Source organism: Giraffa tippelskirchi, chromosome 1 (genome assembly GCF_054371585.1).
Source record: "Giraffa tippelskirchi isolate mGirTip1 chromosome 1, T2T-mGirTip1v1.2.pri, whole genome shotgun sequence".
In the NCBI taxonomy this organism is placed as follows: Eukaryota; Metazoa; Chordata; class Mammalia; order Artiodactyla; family Giraffidae; genus Giraffa; species Giraffa tippelskirchi.
Window position 1 is genome coordinate 110,488,745 of NC_137275.1, and position 20,677 is coordinate 110,509,421.

The following is a 20,677-nucleotide window of genomic DNA, read 5'->3' on the forward strand; positions in this document are numbered from 1 at the left end:
CCTGGAGAAGGGAATGGCAACCCACTCCAGTATTCTTGCCTGGAAAATCTCATGGGCAGAAGAACCAGGCAAGCTATATAGCCCATGGGATCACAAAGAGTCAGACATAACCAGCGATTAAACAACAACAGTTACCTGCTACACTTCCTAAAATTTTTACCTTAAATATATCCAAAATATTACATATGTGTGTGTGTGTGTGTGTGAGAGAGAGAGAGAGAGAGAAAGAGGAAAATTGTGACAGTCCAGGAGTGGGCCAGGAAATTGGAAAAGTAAACTTACCTCAACTTCTAAGGTCTGTTTCCTCTAACATATGATGGTTGTTTATGTTCAAAATCCTAAAGTTTACGAGAAGAAATCAACATTGTCCTTTTGATGTTACTTTTTATATCAAGATTCATGTCTCTTATGTTTAAATCCAATTGCCAAGTTAGATGAAATTTATTTTATAGATACCATAGTGTCTGAAAGCATTTCATCTTCTCATTAAATTATTATGTATTTTAATTTATAATTGTAGTTGTTATTTTTAAATCAAATTCCTTGATGTAAAGTGTTACATACTTTTGGAGTATAATATTTTTCTTAGAAGTCAATCATTGCTATATTATCTTTCCTTTTCCTTTAGCAGACTCAACTTAAAAATTCAACAAAATTTATTGACAGCCAGCTACTCATCTTGCCTAGAGTAGGGACAGCTTCACGTAGTTCAGTTCTAGAAACCCCTCTATAAAGTGGAAATTCCTCTGTGATGACCTGGAGGGGTGGGATGAAGTGGGATGAAAGGCAGGCTCATGAGGGAGAAGATACGTGTATACTTACAGCTGATTCACTTTGTTGTATGGCAGAAACCAACACAACATTGTAAAGCAATTATCCTCCAATTAAAAATAACTTAGGGACTTCCCTGGTGGTCCAGTGGTTAGACATTCAGCTTCCAACGCACGGGACACAGTTCCATCCCTGGTCAGGGAACTAGGATCCCACACGTCATTGGGCAACTGAGCCCAAGAGCTGCAGCTAGAGAAAGCCCTAGAGCTTTTTCTGCAACAAAGTCCCAGCACAGCCAAAATTTTTAAATTAATTAAAATAAATAAAAATATACTGTAGAAACAAAAAAAAGATATATCTTTTCCTAAGAAAAATAAAGTGGAAATCTGTAAAGGAATCTCCATGCTCAAACAGAGGGTTACAATTTTATAACTTAAGTAATATTAAAGAACTTAACATTTTAAAAAGTAAAGAAAAATATGTTATGAACATCCAACAATTATAAACATGTTAAACTAGTAAAATTGAACTCTAAATTATGGAATTATAGATTTGATTGTTGGAAGGGACTTTATCAGTTTATCTAATTTAATCCCCTTATTTTGAAAATGAAAAAACTGAGGTACAAACAAGTGAAACAATTCTTTACAAAGTGAAAGTTGCTCAGGTGTGTCCGACTCTTTGTGGCCCCATGGGCTATACAGCCCATGCAATTCTCCAGGCCCGAATACTGGAGAGGGTAGCCCTTCCCTTCTCCAGAGGATCTTCCCAACCCAGGGATCGAACCCAGGTCTCCCACATTGCAGGTGGATTCTTTACCACCAGCTGAGCCAGCAGGGAAGCCCTTCTTCCCAAAGCTATACATATTATATAGTAGCAAAGATGAAGCTAGAAACTAAGACTTCCAGTTTAGTGCCACGTCCAATCCCAAAGAAAGGCAATGCCAAAGAATGCTCAAACTGCCGCACAATTGCACTCATCTCACACACTAGTAAAGTAATGCTTAAAATTATCCAAGCCAGGCCTCAGCAATACGTGAACCGTGAACTTCCAGATAGTCAAGGTTCTCTTAGAAAAGGCAGAGGAACCAGAGATCAAATTGCCAATATCCGCTGGATCATTAAAAAAGCAAGAGAGTTCCAGAAAAACATCTGTTTCTGCTTTTTGACTATGCCAAAGCCTTTGACTGTGTGCATCACAATCAACTGTGGAAAATTCTTAAAGAGATGGGAATACCAGACCACCTGACCTGCCTCTTGAGAAACCTGTATGCAGGTCAGGAAGCGACAGTTAGAACTGGACATGGAACAACATACTGGTTCCAAATAGGAAAAGGAGTATGTCAAGGCTGTATATTGTCACCCTGCTTATTTAACTTATCTGCAGAGTACATCATGAGAAATGCTGGGCTGGAGGAAGCACAAGCTGGAATCAAGATTGCCGGGAGAAATATCAATAACCTCAGATATGTAGATGACACCACCCTGATGGCAGAAAGTGAAGAAGAACTAAAGAGCCTCTTGATGAAAGTGAAAGAGGAGAGTGAAAAAGTTGGCTTAAAGCTCAACATTCAGGAAACTAAGATCATGGCATCCAGTCCCATCACTTTGTGGCAAATAGATGGGGAAACAGTGGAAACAGTATCAGACTTTATTTTTCTGGGCTCCAAAATCACTGCAGATGGTGATTGCAGCCATGAAATTAAAAGATGCTTACTCCTTGGGAAGAAAGTTATGACCAACCTAGATAGCATATTAAAAAACAGAGACATTACTTTGCCAACAAAGGTCTGTCTAGTCAAGGCCATGGTTTTTCCAGTGGTCATGTATGGATGTGAGAGTTGGACTCTAAAGAAAGCTGAGTGCCGAAAAATTGATGCTTTTGAACTGTGGTGTTGGAGAAGACTCTTGAGAATCCCTTGGACTGCAAGGAGATCCAACCAGTCCATCCTGGGGGAGATCAGTCCTGGGTGTTCATTGGAAGGACTGATGTTGAAGCTGAAACTCCAATCCTTTGGCCACCTGATGTGAAGAGTTGACTCATTGGAAAAGACCCTGATGCTGGGAAGGATTGAGGGCAGGAGAAGAAGGGGATGACAGAGGATGAGATGGTTGGATGGCATCACCAACTCAATGGACATGGGTTTGGGTAGACTCTGGGAGTTGGTGATGGACAGGGAGGCCTGGCGTGCTGTGGCTCATGGGGTGGCAAAGAGTCGGACTCGACTGAACTGAACTGAACTGACCACCTGATATGAGTAGTGTACAATTTATATCCCCCCCAAAACTTTAACCTCAAAAAACAAATAGAGTAAGAAATAATACATAAGTAAGTAGATGCTGATATATTATAAAAATAGCATGTAAAACATGGTTATTTACCTAATAACTATGTTAAACCAACTGTGTTAATAAAGTATATTAGACAGCAATGATTTAGGTTATGGCCATCTTAAAATTTAAAACTACTTTATAAATTTCTTGTCTTTCAGTAATCTTCTAGGAGCAAGAGGTAAGAAGTTTTTTAACCAATCACTTGATAGCCTTCGCAAGACATTAGAGCAGTCAATAATACTTACTGAACATTTTTTACTGTTGGGCCAGAGACTATTCTAGGCCACGCGGATGCAGTGGTTAAACAAGACAATGAAAATGTCTGTTCTTATAGAGTTTATATTCTAAGGAATGTGCATGCACATGCATGCACATATGCATACACGCATGTGCAAGCATGTGTGGTGGGGGGCAGACAAAAAAACAAAAACGAAAATATCATAGAGTGATAAGGGCTGTGAAGAACACATGATGCTGTGATAGAAAACAGCTATAGGCTGCTTTAGATTGGAAGGTCAGTGAAGGTGTCCAGAGGAACTGAGTCCTAAAGAAAATAAAGGGGGAGTCGGGAAATACTGGTGAAGAGTATCCCAAGCCACAAAACCAGAAACTATTGTAAAGGATTTAAATTGGAGATAAGGTTGGCACACTAAAGAAACCGTAAAAGAAGGAAAATAATAAATATAAGAGCAGAGATAAAATAGAGGCCAGAAAAACAATAGAGAAAACAAACAAAGCCAAAAGGTGGATCTTCAAAAAGAACAAATTGACAAATCTTAAGCTAGGTTGACAAAGGAAAAAAAGACACAGAAAATTCATAACCAATATAAATAAAAATGGGATCAGTATTAACAATTATATAGAAATAAAAAGCATTATGAGAGTACTATGAACAATTATATACCAACAAATTAGATGACTTAGATGAAATGGATAAACTCCTAGAAACACAAAAGCTACCAAGGTTGAAACCTAAGAACTAACTAGTAATGAGATTGAATCAGTAATAAAAAATCTGACAAGGCAAGCCCTGGACCATGGCTTCACTGCCAAACATTTAAAGATGAACTAACACCACTCCTTCTCAAACTCTTCCAAAAAACTGAAGGGGATGGAACACTTTCTGACTCAATCTGTGAGGTCAGAATTACCAAAGCCAAAGACCAGCAAGACAGGAAACTACAGATCAATATCCTTTATGAGCATTGATGCAGAAATCCTCAACAAGATACGAGCAAATAGAATTCAGCAGCATATGATAAATATTAAACACGATGACCAAGTGGGATTTATTCCTAGAATGTAAGAATAGTTCAACATACGAAAATCAATTAATAATCAATCAATGTAATGCACCACATTGGGCTTCCCAGGTGGCGCTAGTGGTAAAGAACCCACCTGCCAACACAGGAGACATAAGACGCAGGTTTCATTCTTGGGTCAGGAAGATCCTCTGGAGGAGGACATAGTAAACCCACTCCAGCATTCTTGCCTGGAGAATCCAATGGACAGAAGAGCCTGGCGGGCTACGGTCTATAGGGTTGTAAAGAGTCAGACACGACTGAAGTAGCGTATCACAGACACATGCCCATATACCTCTTTAACAGAGTGAAGGGGGGAAAAAAAACCCACACGTGATTAATTTCCTTCAAGAACTTTTCCTTTGCATTCACAGCTTGGCTAACTGGTCATTGCAAGAGGCCTCACTTTTGGCCTATCTTGGCTTTCTACGTGCCTTCATACTACACTTAATCATTTCTAGCTTTTATTTTATTTTTAACATTTATTTATTTATCTGCATCAGGTCTTAGTTGTGGCATGCAGGACTTTTCATTGGGGTGCAAGCTTCTCTCTAGTTCCAGCAGTCAGACTTAGTTGCCTTGAAGTATGTGGGCTCTTAATTCTCGGACCAGGGATCAAACCTGTGTCTCCTGCATTGGAAGGCAGATTCTTAATCACTGGATCATTAGGGAAATCCTTTGATTTATTTTTTAGTGTTCTATTTGTGTTTAAAGATGATATATATTTTATTATACACACATATATACACATATATCATTCATTCCTTCTACATTTAGTACCATTTTTTTTGCTATTACAGAAAATAATCTTGTATACATCCTGAACATGTCTCCTTGTACCCATTGGTGATAATTTCTTCAGAGTATATATCTAGAAGTGAAATTTCTGGGAAGTAGTATATGTGCATCTTTAATTATACTAAACATTGCCAGATGCTCTCCAAAATGATTATACAAAGTTATACTACCACCAGCTATACTTGAGAGTTTGTTTTCCTATGTGCTTGACATTCTTGGTATTGCCAGACTTTTCTTCTCTGTTAATCTTACAGGTTCACAGTGGAACCACCTTATCTTTTCCCCCCTTTTTTATTGACACATAGTTGATTTGCAACATTGTACAAAATTCAGCAGAGTGACTCCGTTTTACACATATATACATTCTCTCTTTTTCTTTTTTTTTGTAACCAAAACTTTAATCCCAAGGATTCTTACAAAACATATTACAAATGACAGCATGAAAAAAGAATCTTACACAGTAACTCAGTTCAGCTGTACAATGTACCCTTAAACTGGCAGGATATTTGGTATCTTGAGTAGTCTCAAATTTCCGAATAAAGAATGTTACAAAGAGCTGTGTATTCTTATAAAGCAATCACAGAAGGAACTTACAACCTAAAGAAAAGGTAAACTAACTTCCTTGAAACTTCTTAGATTCTACACCAACTGGACAACCTTTTGTCCAATGTGAAGAGTAGTGGAATTTTTAAACCTCTAATCTAGTTTAAGGGTGCAGCTTTAATTTTTCCAGCTGGCTTTTGAGTTCACAGCAGCTTTTAAAAACTGCTTAACTACAGCTACATATCATATCCCAGCTATGTTGAAAAAAATCTTCCAATTTTTGCCAGTTTTTGTTTCCATAATGTTAAACATTGACTTTACCTGGGCAGGAGTTAGAGGTTTATTATCAGCCTATGCAAGACTAAAATTCAAAGCAAATTAAATTTTGTTTAAGGGAACATTGTAAAGTAACAATTCTTGATATTACATGCCTCATATGATCCATTTCAAACCACAGAGAATTACACCTTTGTGTGTCACTGTTCCAACAGACAAACAAATGTGAACAGCTAAAACATTTTAAAAATGCACCAAGCTTATGAAGTCTCAAACAGAACTTGAATTTTCTGTACATACTCCTGTCAAACGAAGTTATTTCCTGTACACCACTCCTCTTGCAAACTGATCTTCCATTTCCTTTCATTTGACCTAGATCTGCTATGAGACCTAGAGAAAGATCAGGATGGCTTGTGATTTGTCTCCCGGGGACAGTGATCTCTCTCTTCTCCAATCTCTAGAAAGGGACCTGCTCCGGCGGCGGGAGAAGCTTCTCCGTCTTGGAGATCTGCGTGGAAGTGGAGGACTCCTCCTCCGATAACCATCTCAAGGGCGACGACCCCAAGAAGGAGGTGGGCGGCGATTTCGACTTCCCTTTTCATCATTGGATAGTCCCCTCTTACTCGGCAGCCACACGATGTTCTCTCCCGTCTAGCTCTCGGACAGCATCAGCTGCATCTCGGGGATCTTCGGACGGAACAAAAGCAAAGCCAGGACGGTTTCTAGCAACCTACACACTTCGGAGTGGTCCCTAATAGCCAAAAGCTCCTTCCAATTCAGTCTTGTTGCCATTGTTTCCAAGATTATCGACATAAAATTTACAGTCCAGTGGATAGGAATCACGATGCTTTTCGAGATCTTAGGTTAGAGATGCGGAGGTTCAAATCCACAGAGGTCTTCCCGGTCCCCTCCCGCCCGGCGTTCCCAGATGCGCTCGCACACCGGACGTCCACGAAATGGCCTACGTTCTCTTTCTAAAACATTCTTTTCCATTATGGATTATCCCAGGAGATTAGATATAGTTCCCTGTGCTATACCGTAGGACCTTGTTGTTTAGCCATTCTAAATGTAATAGTTTGCATCTGTCAACCCCAAATTCCCAGACCATCTTTCTCCTCTCCCTTGACAACCACAAGTCTGATCTCTATGCTTGTGAGTCTGTTTCTGTTTTGTAGCCAGGTTAATTTGTGCCATATTTTAGGTTCCACTTATAAGTGATATCATATGGTATTTGTCTTTCTCTTTCTGGCTTACTTCACTTAGTATGATAATCTCTAGTTGAATCCATGTTGTTGCAAATAGCATTATTTTCTTCCTTTTTATGGCTGAGTAGTTGTATGTATGTACCACATCTTCTTTATCCATTCATCTGTCATTGGGCATTTTGGTTGCTTTCATGTTTTGGCTACTATGAATAACCCTGCTATCTTTTTGAATTATAGTTTTGTCTGACTATGCCACAGTATCTTTGAAACAATAAAGCAAAGTGCAATGAAACAAGGTATGTGTGTACCAAGAATAACCTCATTAACACTTTTGAGAACATAGTGAGATTTTACTAATTTAGACAACAGTAACATCATAATTCATACACTGAAATTAAATTTACATTGATATTACACACTTTTTGGCATTCCTTGGCATTGCCTTTCTTTGGGTAATGAGTTTGAGTACACTCCAGGAGTTGGTGATGGACAGGGATGCCTGGCATGCTGCCGTCCATGCCAGGTCACGAATGAGCAACTGAACTGAACTGAACATATTTTTTACAAAAGAAAATACTTTAGAAACTAAACATATAAACCTGGCTCCAAAGAGCATTATAAAATATTTATCTTTACAACCACCTCTATGTTGTTCAGCACTCAGTCGTGTCCAACTCTTTGCAACCCCATGGACTGCAGCATGCCTTCCTTCACCATCTCCTGGAGCCTGCTCAAACTCATGTCCATTGAGTCAGTGATGCCATCCAACCATCTCATCCTCTGTCGACCCCTTCTCCTCCTGCCTTCAGTCTTACCCAGCATCAGGGTCTTTTCTAATAAGTCAGCTCTTCACATCAGGTGGCCAAAGTATTGGACTTTCAACTTAAGCATCAGTCCTTCCAATGAATATTCAGGATTGATTTCCTTTAGGATTGACTGGTTTGATCTCCTTGAAGTCCAAGGGACTCTCAAGAGTCTTCTCCAGCACCACATTTCAAAGCATCAATTGTTTGGCGCTCAGCCTTCTTTATGGTCAAACTCACATCCATACATGACTACTGGAAAAACCATAGCTTTGACTAGACAGACCTTGGTCAGTAAAGTAATGTCTCTGCTTTTTAATATGCTGTCTAAGTTTGACATAGCTTTTCTTCCAAGGATCAAGAGTCTTTTATTTCATGACTGCAGTCACCATCTGCAGTGATTTTGGAGCCCAAGAAAATGAAGTCTGTCACTGTTTCCATTGTTTCCCATCTATTTGCCATGAAGGGATGAGACCGGATGCCATGATCTTCGTTTTTTGAATGTTGAGTTTTAAGCCACCTTTTCACTCTCCTTCATCAAGAGGCTCTTTAGTTCCTCTTCTCTTTCTGCCATAAGGGTGGTAGCATCTGCCTATCTGAGGTTATTGGTATTTCTCCCAGCAATCTTGATTCTAACTTGTACTTCATTCAGCTGGCATTTTGCATGATGTACTCTGCATATAAGTATAATAAGCAGGGTGACAATATACGACCTTGATGTACTCCTTTTCCAATTTGGAACCAGTCCATTGTTCCATATCCGGTTCTAACTGTTGCTTCTTGACCTGCATGCAGATTTCTAAGGAGATAGGTGAGGTGGTCTGGTATTCCCATCTCTCTAAGAATTTTCCACAGTTTGTTGTGATCCATACAGTCAAAGGTTAGCATAGTCAATGAAGCAGAAGTAGATGTTTTTTCTGGAACTCTCTTGCTTTTTTGATGATCCAGCGGATGTTGGCAATTTGATCTCTGGTTCCTCTGCCTTTTCTAAATCCAGCTTGAACATCTGGAAATTCTCAGTTCACGTACTATTGATGGCTAGCTTGGAGAATTTTGAGCATTATTTTGCTAGCATGTGAGATGAGTGCAACTGTGCAGTAACCACCTCTGTACAAACAGTTATATGTTGGCAGTTACCTCTGAAGCTGGCCACAGTAAGTATTCAATAATCGTTTGCTGAAAGAATAAACATTTTATCTTGTAGTCACAGAGCAGCTTAATCTATTAATGAAGCAGTGGATCTTCTATAATCCTCTACCCAATCTTGTACTTTAGTTATAAAAGTATGTTGTGGAGAATTAGACTGTAAATCAGATGTTTTCACTATGTCTAAATGCCTCCAGCAGGTTTGAATTAATGATGCTTCTGTTGATAGAAATAGGAAATTTTAAGAATAAGATAATAAGAATCTATTGGCTATTTCACAAGTCATTCTTTTTTATTTTTTTTTTACCTTTTGACCTCTAACACCTATTCTTTCCGCACCCACCCCCACTTCTGACAATCACCAATTTGTTCTCTATATCTATGAACTGTTACGTTTATTTTTTAGATTCCACATATAAAAGAGATCGTAGAATATTTGTCTCTGACTTATTTCACTTAGCATAATGCCCTAAAGGTCCATCCATGTTTTGAAAATGGCAAGTTTTTTTTTCATTTTTAAATTTGTTAAGCAATCTCGACATACTTGACACACATATTTGTTTGTATATATACACTGCATCTTCTTTACCCATTCATCCATCAGTGTACAGTTAGGTTGTTCCCATATCTTGGTGCTGTAAATAATGTGACATTGAACATGGAGTTGTGTATCTTTCTGAATTAGTACTTTCATTTTCTTCTGATAATACCTAGAGGTGGAACTGCTGAACGGTATGGTAGTTATATTTTTAGTTTTTGAGAAAACTCCATACTGTTTTTCAAAACGACTGCACCAATTGGCATTCCCACTGACAGTTCAGAAGGGTTCCCTTTGCTCCACATCCTTGCCAACACTTGTTATTTCTTGTCTTTTGATAACAGTCATTCTAGGAGATGTGAGGAGATATCCTACTGTGGTTTTGATTTGCACTTCCCTGATGATTGAGGATGTTGAATATCTTTTCTTGCACCTGTTAGCCATCTGTATGTCTTCTTTGGCAAAATCTCTCTTTAGATATTCTGTCCATTATTTAATCACATTGTTTTTGTTTTTGTTATTGAGTTGTGTGAGCTCTTTACATTTCCTGAATATTAATTCTTTATCAGGTGATTTGGAAATATTTTCCCTCAGTCCATAGGTTGCCTATTCATTTTGTTTATGGTTTCATTTACTGTGTAGAAGCTTTTTAGTACCATGTTGTTCTATTTATTTATTTTTGCTTTTGTCACTTTTGCTTTAGGTGTCATTAAAAAAATTGTAGCCAAGACCTATATCAAGGAGCTTAGCACTTATATTTTCTTCTAGAAATGTTATGGCTTCAGGTCTTATGTTCAAATCCTCAATCCATTTTGAGTTAATTTTTGTGTGTAGTATAAGATAGTAATCCAGTTTCATTCTTTAGTATTTGGCTGTCCAATTTTCCCAACAACATTTGTTGTAGAGACTGCCCTTTCTTCATTATATATTCTTGGTCCTTTATCATAAATCAATGGCCCCTGTGTGTTGGTCTGTTTCTGCGACCTCTGTCTTGTCCCACTGATCTATGTATCTGTTTTTTTCCCAGTACCATGTTTTGTTTTATAATGCTTTATATTGCAGTTTGAAATCAGGGAGCACGATGCCTTCAGCTTTTTTTTTTAATTAATTTATTTTTTAATTGAAGGATAATTGCTTTACAGAATTTTGTTGTTTTCTGTCAAACCTCAACATGGATCAGCCATAGGTATACATATATCCCCTCCCTTTTGAACCTCCCTACCATCTTCCTCCCAATCCCATCCCTCTGGGTTGATACAGGGCTGCTGTTGGGGTTTTCTGAGGCAAACAGCAAATTCCCGTTGGCTATCTATTTTACATATGGTAATGTAAGTTTCCATGTTACTCTCTCCATTCATCTCACCCTCTCCTCCCCTCTCCCCATGTCTATAAGTCTATTCTCTGTGTCTGTTTCTCCATTGCTGCCCTGCAAATAAATTCTTCAGTACCATTTTTCTAGATTCCATATATATGTGCTAGTATACGATATCTATCTTTCTCTTTCTGACTTACTTTACTCTGTATAATAGGCTCTAGGTTCATCCACCTCATTAGAACTGACTCAAATGTGTTCCTTTTTATGGCTGAGTAGTATTTCATTGTATATATATACCACAATTTCTTTCTCCATTCATCTGTTGATGGATACCTAAGTTGCTTCCATGTTCTAGCTATTGTAAACAGTGCTGCAATGAACAGTGGGATACCTGTGTCTTTTCAATTTTAGTTTCCTTAGGTTATATGCCTAGGAGTGGGATTGCTGGGTCATATGTTGCTTATAGGGCTTCTCTGGTAGCTCAGATGGTAAAGCATCTGCCTGCAATTGGGAGACCTGGGTTCAATCCCCAGGTTGGGAAGATCCCCTGGAGAAGGAAATGGCAACCCACGCCAGTACTCTTGCCTGGAAAATTCCATGGATGGAGGAGCCTGGTAGGCTACAGTCCATGGAATTGCAAAGAGTCAGACACGACTGAGCAACTGCACTGCACTGGCTATGTTGCTTTTATTCCTAGATTTTATGGAATCACCATACTGTCTTCCACAGAGGCTATATCAATTTACATTCCCACCAACAGTGTAAGAGTGTTCCCTTTTCTCCACACCTTCTCCAGCATTTATTGTTTGTAGACTTTTTGATGATGGTCATTCTGACCAGTGTGAGGTGATATCTCATTGTAGTTTTGATTTTCATTTTTCTAATAATGAGTGATGTTGAGCATCTTTTCATGTGTTTGTTAGCCATCTGTCTCCTTTGAAGAAAAGTCTGTCAAGGTCTTTTTCCCACTTTTGGATTGGGTTGGTTGTTTTTCTGGTATTGAGTTATATGAGCTGCTTGTATATTTTGGAAATTAATCCTTTTCAGGTTGTTTCATTTGCTATTATTTTCTCCCGTTCTGAGAGTTGTCTTTTCACCTTGTTTTTAGTTTCCTTTGCTGTGCAAAAGCTTTTCAGTTTAATCAGGTCCCATTTGTTTACTTTTGTTTTTATTTCCATTACTGTAGGAGGTGGGTCATAGAGCGTCTTGCTTTGATTTGTGTCATTGAGTGTTCTGCCTGTTTTCCTCTAAGAGTTTTATAGTTTCTGGTCTTACATTTAGGTCTTGAATCCATTTTGAGTTTAGCTTTGTGTGTGGTGTTAGGAAGTGTTCTAATTTCATTCTTTTATATGTAACTGTCCAGTTTTCCCAGCACCATTTATTGAATAGGCTGTCTTTGCCCCATTGTATATTCTTGCCTCCTTTGTCAAAAATAAGGTACCCATAGGTGCATGGGTTTATTTCTGGGCTTTCTATCTTGTTCCATTGGTCTATATTTCTGTTTTGTGCCAGTACCACACTGTCCTGATGGCTGTAGCTTTGTAGTATCATCTGAAGTCAGGAAGGTTGATTCCTCCAGGTCCATTCTTCTTTCTCAACTGCTTTGGCTATTCGGGGTCTTTTGTGTTTCCATATGAATTGTGAAATTTTTTGTTCTAGTTCTGTGAAAAAGCCATTGGTAATTTGATAGGGATCGCATTGAATCTGTAGATTGCATTTGGTAGTATGGTCATTTTCACAATATTGATTCTTCCTACCCAGAAACATGGAATATCTCTCCATTTGTTTATGTCATCTTTGATTTCTTTCATCAGTGTCTTATAACTTTCTGTGGAATTCCATCACCTCCACTAGCTTTGTTCATAGTGATGCTTCCCAAGGCCCACCTGACTTCGCATTCTAGGATGTCTGGCTCTAGGTGAGTGATCACACCATCATGGTTATCTGGGTCATGAAGATCTTTTTTGTATTGTTCTTCCGTGTATTCTTGCCACATCTTCTTAATGTCTTCTGCTTCTGTTAGGTCCATATCATTTCTGTCCTTTATTGTGCCCATCTTTGCATGAAAAGTTCCCTTGGTATTTCTAATTTTCTTGAAGAGATCTCTAGTCTTTCCCATTCTGTTGTTTTCATCTATTTCAATCAAACACAGGCCCCCAAATTGAAAGTGCTGAGTCTTAACCACTTGACCGCCAGGGAATTCCCTAGTTTTCAATATGTAAGCTTTTCACCTTCTTGGTTAAATTTATTCCTGAGAATTTTATTCTTTTTGATATAACTATAAATGAGATTGTTTTCTTTATTTCTCTTTATGTTAGTTTATTTGTGTATAGGAACACACCAAATTTTTGCATATTGATTTTATATCTTGCAACTTTACTGATTTTGTTTATTAGCTCTAACAGTTTTTAATGGCATAATATCTTGTCATCTGCAAGTGACAGGTTTACTTCTTCCTTTCCAATTTGGATGTCTTTTATTTCTTTTTCTCACCTAATTACTCTGTGTAGGATTTCCAATACTGTGTTGAAAATAACTGGTGACAGTGAACATCTTTGTCTTGTTTCTCATCTTAGAGGAAAGACTTTCAGCTTTTCACCATTGAGTATGATGTTAGCTGTGGGTTTGTCATGTACAGCCTTTATTATGTTGAGGCACAGTCCCTCTATTCTCATTTTATTTAGAGATTTTTTTGTACATGGATGTTGACTTTTGTCAAATGCTTTTTTTTTGTTTCGGTTGAGATAATCATAATTTTTATCATTCATTTTGTTTTAATGTGTTGTATCACATTGACTTCATTGCAGATATTGAATGATACTTACACCCCTGGAAAAAATCCTACTTGATCATGTTGTATGATCCTTAAAATGTGTTGTTGAAATCAGTTTGATAATATTTTGTTGAGGATTTTTGCATCTACATCCATCAATAATATTGGCCTATAATTTTCTTTCCTTTGGTATCCTGTCTGATGTTGGTATCAGGTAATGCTGACCTCTTTAAATGAGTTTAAAAGAGTTTTCTCCTCTTCTATTTTTGAAGAGTTTGAGAGGGATTGGTTTAATTCTCTTTTGAATGTTTGGTAAAATTCATCAGTGAAGTTTTTAACTTTTGTTTGCTGGGAGATTTTTAATTACTGATTCAGTTTCATTACCAGTTAATTGGTCTGTTTAGATTTTCTCTTCCACCATGATTCAGTCTTGATAGGTTGTATGTTTTTAGAAATTCTTTCCTTTCTTCTAGGTTGTCCAATTTGTTGGCATGTAATTGTTTATAGTAGTCTCTATGATCCTTCATATTTCTGTGGTATCAGTTGTAATATCTCCCTTTCATTTCTGATTTTAGTTAGTCCTCTTTTTTCTTTACTTTTTGAATCTTAAGCATGTAAAAATCAAGAAGGAAAATGTAGTTGGAGCTAACTAATTCCAGTGGTAGCACAATGATAAGAAATTCTAGGAATTCTGTTTTAGCTCCTATCTGTTCCTGAAGCTGTTTTACAAATGTGTCATTAAATTTATGACTTATCTTTTCAACAAATTCTCCTACTTGCTTAATTTACCTTGAATTCATTTTGTTGCTTGCAGCAATATTTGTATTCATAATTTTCAGAATTTTAGAATATTTTCTTAGGATAGATTTGATAGCATTGGGATTATTGAGTACAATTTCTTGACGGTTTTCTGGCCTTTTATATAAATACCTTTTGTTGTGATTGCAGAGGCCAAACTAAATAGAAAAACTTTTCTTACTTCTGCAGTGATATGAACATTCTGATAACGCAGGAAATGGCAACAGTAATTGCTTTCATTACAGTCTATGTAATTTAGAACAAGAAAAAGGAATTATTTTTTTAATCATTTGCACGCATTTATGTGGTAATAGGCACTATTGTTTTAACTTTTCTAATGAGGTCATTATAAACCTAAGATGTTAGCTTCATACCAAAGACAGACTTGTGCATGTGCATGAATGTGTGGGCTGACTGGGTTGGGAGAGGTGGAAAGGGTCTGAAAAATGAAGGGTAGAGTGGGAAAGAGAGAGAAAAGAGATATAGTGGAAATGTGCAGGCCATAGATATATTAACCAGTTTACCTCTCAGGCATGCATAAAGTAAAGGCTTCAATTCTAAGACTGATTGATGGTAATAATTCTTTCCAACCTAACTTGTTCCTTCTATAAATTTTAAAAAGATTTTTTCTGTTATTATGTATTTAAATTCATTACTCTGCTTTGAAGTTCCACTTACCAATAGTGAATACAGTTGTGGATCTTAATAAACATTTTTTTTAAATCTATTCTAATTCCATTCCCTCATTTAACTTTGGGAACTTCTGTTAAACACCATGACAAATGCCTAAGAGTTGCTGGGGGAAAAAAGCCAGACTAAATTTGACGCTGGTCATCTTATTATTTCTTTGTAGCCTTGCCTCTCCAAAAAGACTAATGTTTATCTTTGAATTGTTGAGAATTCTTTCAGAATTCTTACTTTCAGAAGACAAAGTACCCTTTGTCTAAGGGTAATTTTTATGGTGTGGGACGTTTAACTTACTTATTAAGAGTAAAGCAAATGAAGTCTGTATTAAATGAAGAAAATATTTGTGACTTTCCATGAAGGTCAGGGCAACCACATTCTAAAATCATCAGCAATGCTGCTTGGTTTAAAGAGTTAGGTCTATTTCACATTTTTTTAAGACAAAACTTTTTAATTTACTTGGAAAGAAAAAGATACATGTTTTGTAATGTAGGCTTTGAGATTCACACTTCTTTTCTGTACAGACACAGCTCAAGATTTGACACACTCAGTATTTCAAGATATCATTTATATATGTAATCTAAAATATGACACAAATGAATATATCTATAAAACAAAACAGCTCACAAATACTTTGTATGATAATAAAAATATGACACTTGCAATTTTTTAAATTGGGCTTATTTACAAAATTTTCAATATTTTATATGTTATTTCTGTTGTATCAGATCTGAAACAATCATCACATTTTATTCACACAATAGTCATTCATTCAAATAAGGCATTTATTGCGTACCTACTATATACAAGACAGTAAATAAAGCAGAGAAGGAAAGAAATGACCTGCTCTCGTGGTGCTAATACTCTAATGAAGGATGGAATTTAAAATAAAAACATCTAAATATATTATAAACCGAATGAGAAATGTTATGAAAAGAAAATAAAGCAAGACAATAACAACAGTGATGACTATGCTATTGTGCAAAATTTGCTCAGAATCTTCATTGACACAGTTTATAGTCTCCTTCTGGAAATCAACATAACTTAAGGGTCAGCTAGTAATTCCAGTGCCTAAATCCTTCAAAGAATCTACCATATCTAATATTTAATGCGCACACACACATTTCTTAGAAAAGTTTTTCATATTTGACCTGATGAACTATATATCAAAGTACAATGGTATTTGGTAATATGTGAATAATGGAACAAGGTTAACCAAATATGGTTTACTTTTTGAAATACTGAATGTCCTTTACCTGTAAGCAAATTGTGTTGTTAAAGTTTATTTTTAAATATGTATTTGAATCTCTGAATACATTTTCCCATAGAAACAATATTAAGTATAAAGATATATATCCAAGCCTGTTATTCAGCTGAAGGACAGTTTATTGAAATAGTAGAAAATAATATTGCCTCCAATTACAGTAACTGAATAAAGTAGAAAATCTATATAAGAGAATCTGATCCTTTTTCTTGAAGGATGACACTGTAGAAAATTATGTTCATTAAGAGGAAAATAGAGAGAACATGAAGAGAACATTGAGGGGACTAAAGTGCATGAAAACTTTAGAGGTTTCTGGAATTGGTTATTTTTTATATATAATTGTATTTTAAAGTTATAATTTTCTTTAACTTCTAAGAAACCATGTCATTAAGCACTACTCATATTTAAGTCATAATTAGACCTGACTTTTTCCCCCCTCTCACAAATTAAGAAGAGACAAAAAAAGGGTAGGACTTCTCTTAGTTTTGGAAATAATCAAAGAGGCAAAAAAAAAAAAAGCCTACTTATAAGAATATTATATTTTAGCTTTATTTAAAATTACATGGTTGGAAATAAACTCAATGTCCAACAGTAGGAAAATGGTAAAGAAATTTAGACTTGATATATATTGAATACACCAAAAAGAAAGTTTCTGAAGAATATTCAATGAGGTAGAAAAAAATAAATAAATGTTCATTGGAGGATAAAAGCTAGTAACAAGACTGTATAATACTGTAAGATTTTTCTATAAAATTTTCAACTAAAAATTTGAAATTATTATCTCTGGGTGTAGAGTGATTGGTATTTTCAAGATTTTTTTTTTTTTTTGCATTTTTTATTTCTATGATCTGCATTGTTGATTTTTGCATTTTTGAAGGTATTTTTCAGAGTCTGATTTGCATATGAGGAAAAGCAAATAAGGAAAGGGTTTTAGTATAACTGTTAAAACATATTTTAAAGAATGAGTGGGGAAAATAATACTCCTAAGAAAGAAACGACCGGAAAATATCTGTTTTTACTTAATTCTTCCCTAAGTGAAAGAAACAGCCTGATGGTAAAGACACTCTGGGCAGAAAGTCATGGTGGCCCCAGATTTCATGACCTTTGTGACAGGCTCCTATATTAAATTCCTCCTATTGAACCACATGGCGTGGACCCTGTTTTCCTGATTGGATCCTGACTAATAGTGGTAGTTTTCTTCTAAGAAGAAGTACTAAGAAGCAGTACTCCCTCAATAACACAAATCTGATGTATGAACAAACGTGCCTTGTTGTGCACTGATCACTTACCTGTGTCTCTCTTCCTCTGCACCCAGCCCCAGCCCGCCTTCGCCTTTGCGCTATGTCTCTCCCTTGCATCTGCTGCTGGCCATCCTCAGCCAGCAACCAGTGGCCCCAGGGTGAAATCTGAACTTAGATCAAGGGAGTTTGAATCTCTTTCAGAAAGAAGATTATCGAGGAACTTAAACGTTGTCCTAGACTCACAGACTTAAGAGAACAAACTTATGGTTGCCAGGGGGCAGGATGGAGGGAAGGGATAGTTAAGGAGCTTGGGATAGACATGTACACACTGCTATATTTAAAATGATAACCAACAAGGTCCTACTGTATGGCACAGGGAACTCTGCTCGATGTTATGTGGCAGCCTGGATGGAAGGGGAGTTTGGGGGAGAACCTGCTCAGTCGTGTCCGACTCAATGCCACCCTTTGGACTGTAGCCCACCAGGCTCCTCTGTCCATGGGATTTTTTCAGGCAAGAATACTGGAGTGGGTTGCCATTTCCTCCTCCAGGGGGTCTTCCCCACCCAGGGATTGAACCCATGTCTCCTTTGTCTCCTACATTGCAGGTAGAGTCTTTACAACTGAGCCATTGGCAAAGCCCATGGATACGTGTATATGGATGGCTGAGTCCCCTGACTGTTTACCTGAAAGTATCACAACGTTGTTAATCGGCTATGCCCCAGTACAACATAGAAAGTTAAAAAAAAAGTTGTCCAAAGCTTCACAATAAGAGCAATATGCTCCAAAATACAGTGCCTGTTCTTACATCTATTGTCAGTGTTACAGGTAATCAGGACCATCTGATCTGGATTCTGTGTTTCTGCTGGGCAGCAAAAATTTTTACTGGCATTCTAACATTAAATGAGTCCCACTGAATTGCAGGAATCAAAAGATAATTGTCATGTATTTCCTTGTATTTGAAGTTTCTTTAAATGAGCCTCAAGAAGAAGCAAACTTTTTTTTTTAAATCATGTGGGTGGTTTCTAAAAATGTCAAAGATTCAATATATTGCTTTGTCCAAAACACTGAGATAGAAACATAGTTTCCCCTGTAATTCTTTCTCTTATTATCTTTCTAAATTGAAAAGAAAGAAAATACTATAGTAAAAACCAGTTAAAGATAAAAGTTTCAAAGCAGTGTGCTTCATTCTGTCCCACCAGTACACAATGAAGTATTTCACTCCGTGGACCAGTGTGAGAAAATGGGATTCATAGCCACCCTTGATCTAAAATACATTGCTGCCTCTAGGCCACTCTTTCCTTTTATACTCCTTGTGGTGGAAAATCAACAATTACATTGATGTCAAAATGGTGTAGAAACAGATAGGATAATTTTCAGAATCAAAATCCCAAAAGTGTATTTGCATCTTTGAACTAGAGTAAAGCAATAGGAGGCTTTGTCTCAGTGAACACACGCAATAGAACCTCTACCTTGATAGAATGTTGATCTATGTAAAATGCAGATAAACATCAACAAAAGGCAGGCTGGACATCCATTGTCTCATCAGAGCTGCTGCCGATTATTTTAGAATTTTAATTCTTTATAATTTCCCTCAAGGTTTCTCAAACTTTAATTCACTGAAGATTGAACTGATTGTGTCAGTAGCAAAACACTGTTAAATTGTGTTATCATAAACTTGTAGATTTTTTCCAAAGAACTTTCATTTTTATGTAGGCAGTTACATCTTCAGTTTAGTCATCCAGAAAACAGTATTTTCCTATTTTAATTTCCTGTGAGGTAGGTGCATTACTGTTCCAGTTTTACAGAAGAGGTTTGGAACAGGTCAGTGACTTAGTGAAGGTCCCATGGAAGGTGAAGAGTCTACTGACTCTAGGACCTGTGGAGGTTTATCTGCTGTTTCACTTTAGATGTTTACAGTGTTGCACCACTTTGTTGTCCAGGTGGCAATTAACTCTTTTTAAAAAAGCATATTTATTTGTCCTTATAATAAATTCCTAAAATGCAGAAGTAGAATTCAGAGGGCCCTCGCAGTTGAATTGCATAAAGCCCCATCACTCCAAGATAATTGTGGTTATATTTTGCACATTTCCTTCCAGTATCTTAGGACCTTATGTTTTACATATCATATAGCAAAATATAATGAAGTCTTATTTTTCACTGTAAAAGCAATATAGAAAGTTAGAAAAGCTAGAGTGTATAAAGAACAAATCAGTAAAAATGCAAAACAATTGGGTTAGTGACAAGTAAGATTTTCTTGTTGTGCTAAGTCACTTCAGTTGTGTCCTTCTCTTTGAGAACCTATGGATTATAGCCTATGAGGCTCCTCTGTCCATGGGATTCTCCAGGCAAGAATAGTAGAGCAGGCTGCCATTTCTTCCTCCAGGGGATCTTCCTGACCCAGGGATCAAACCCGGGTCCCTTGTGTCGCTCGCATTGCCAGGTGGATTCTTGACCACAATGCCACCGGGGCCAGGGTTCAAAACCCTATCCCTCTTCTCACTTTTCCTGCAGTTTAAATGGAATTGTGCACGGCTGTACATTCCCAGTTGTTTGAGTGGCGACTTCAACTCAACCCCAGTCTGAATCATCACCAAGCACGCAGCCTGACACGTTGATCTATCCAGACTCCTTGCCGAGGCTGCCTAATAGGAGACCTGATGATAACAGGGACTAAGTCATGTCGCCTTCCCATACCAGCAAGTGTAGAGTCTTAGCCAGTGTTTATCCAGAGCTTGTCAGATTTATCTTTCAGCTTCTGAGGGAAAATGCATGCATGATAAGAGCATGGTGGAAAACTAAATCTTCAGGGGTCCACCACTAAGAGCTTCAGGCAATTATCCAGGATTCATCATGCAAAGGTTCAGTATTTTTTTTTCAATATTACTTTT

At 37.1% G+C, this 20,677-nt stretch overlaps 2 protein-coding genes across 2 annotated transcripts in view; one reads left to right on the forward strand and one right to left on the reverse strand.

Moving 5' to 3' along the window:
• LOC145506098 (liprin-alpha-1-like) overlaps window positions 1-20,677 on the forward strand; it is a 117,136-nt gene that overhangs the window by 33,610 nt on the left and 62,849 nt on the right. The window lies entirely within an intron of this gene.
• The window catches only part of LOC145515759 (uncharacterized), a 56,598-nt gene that overhangs the window by 967 nt on the left and 34,954 nt on the right, over window positions 1-20,677 (reverse strand). The window lies entirely within an intron of this gene.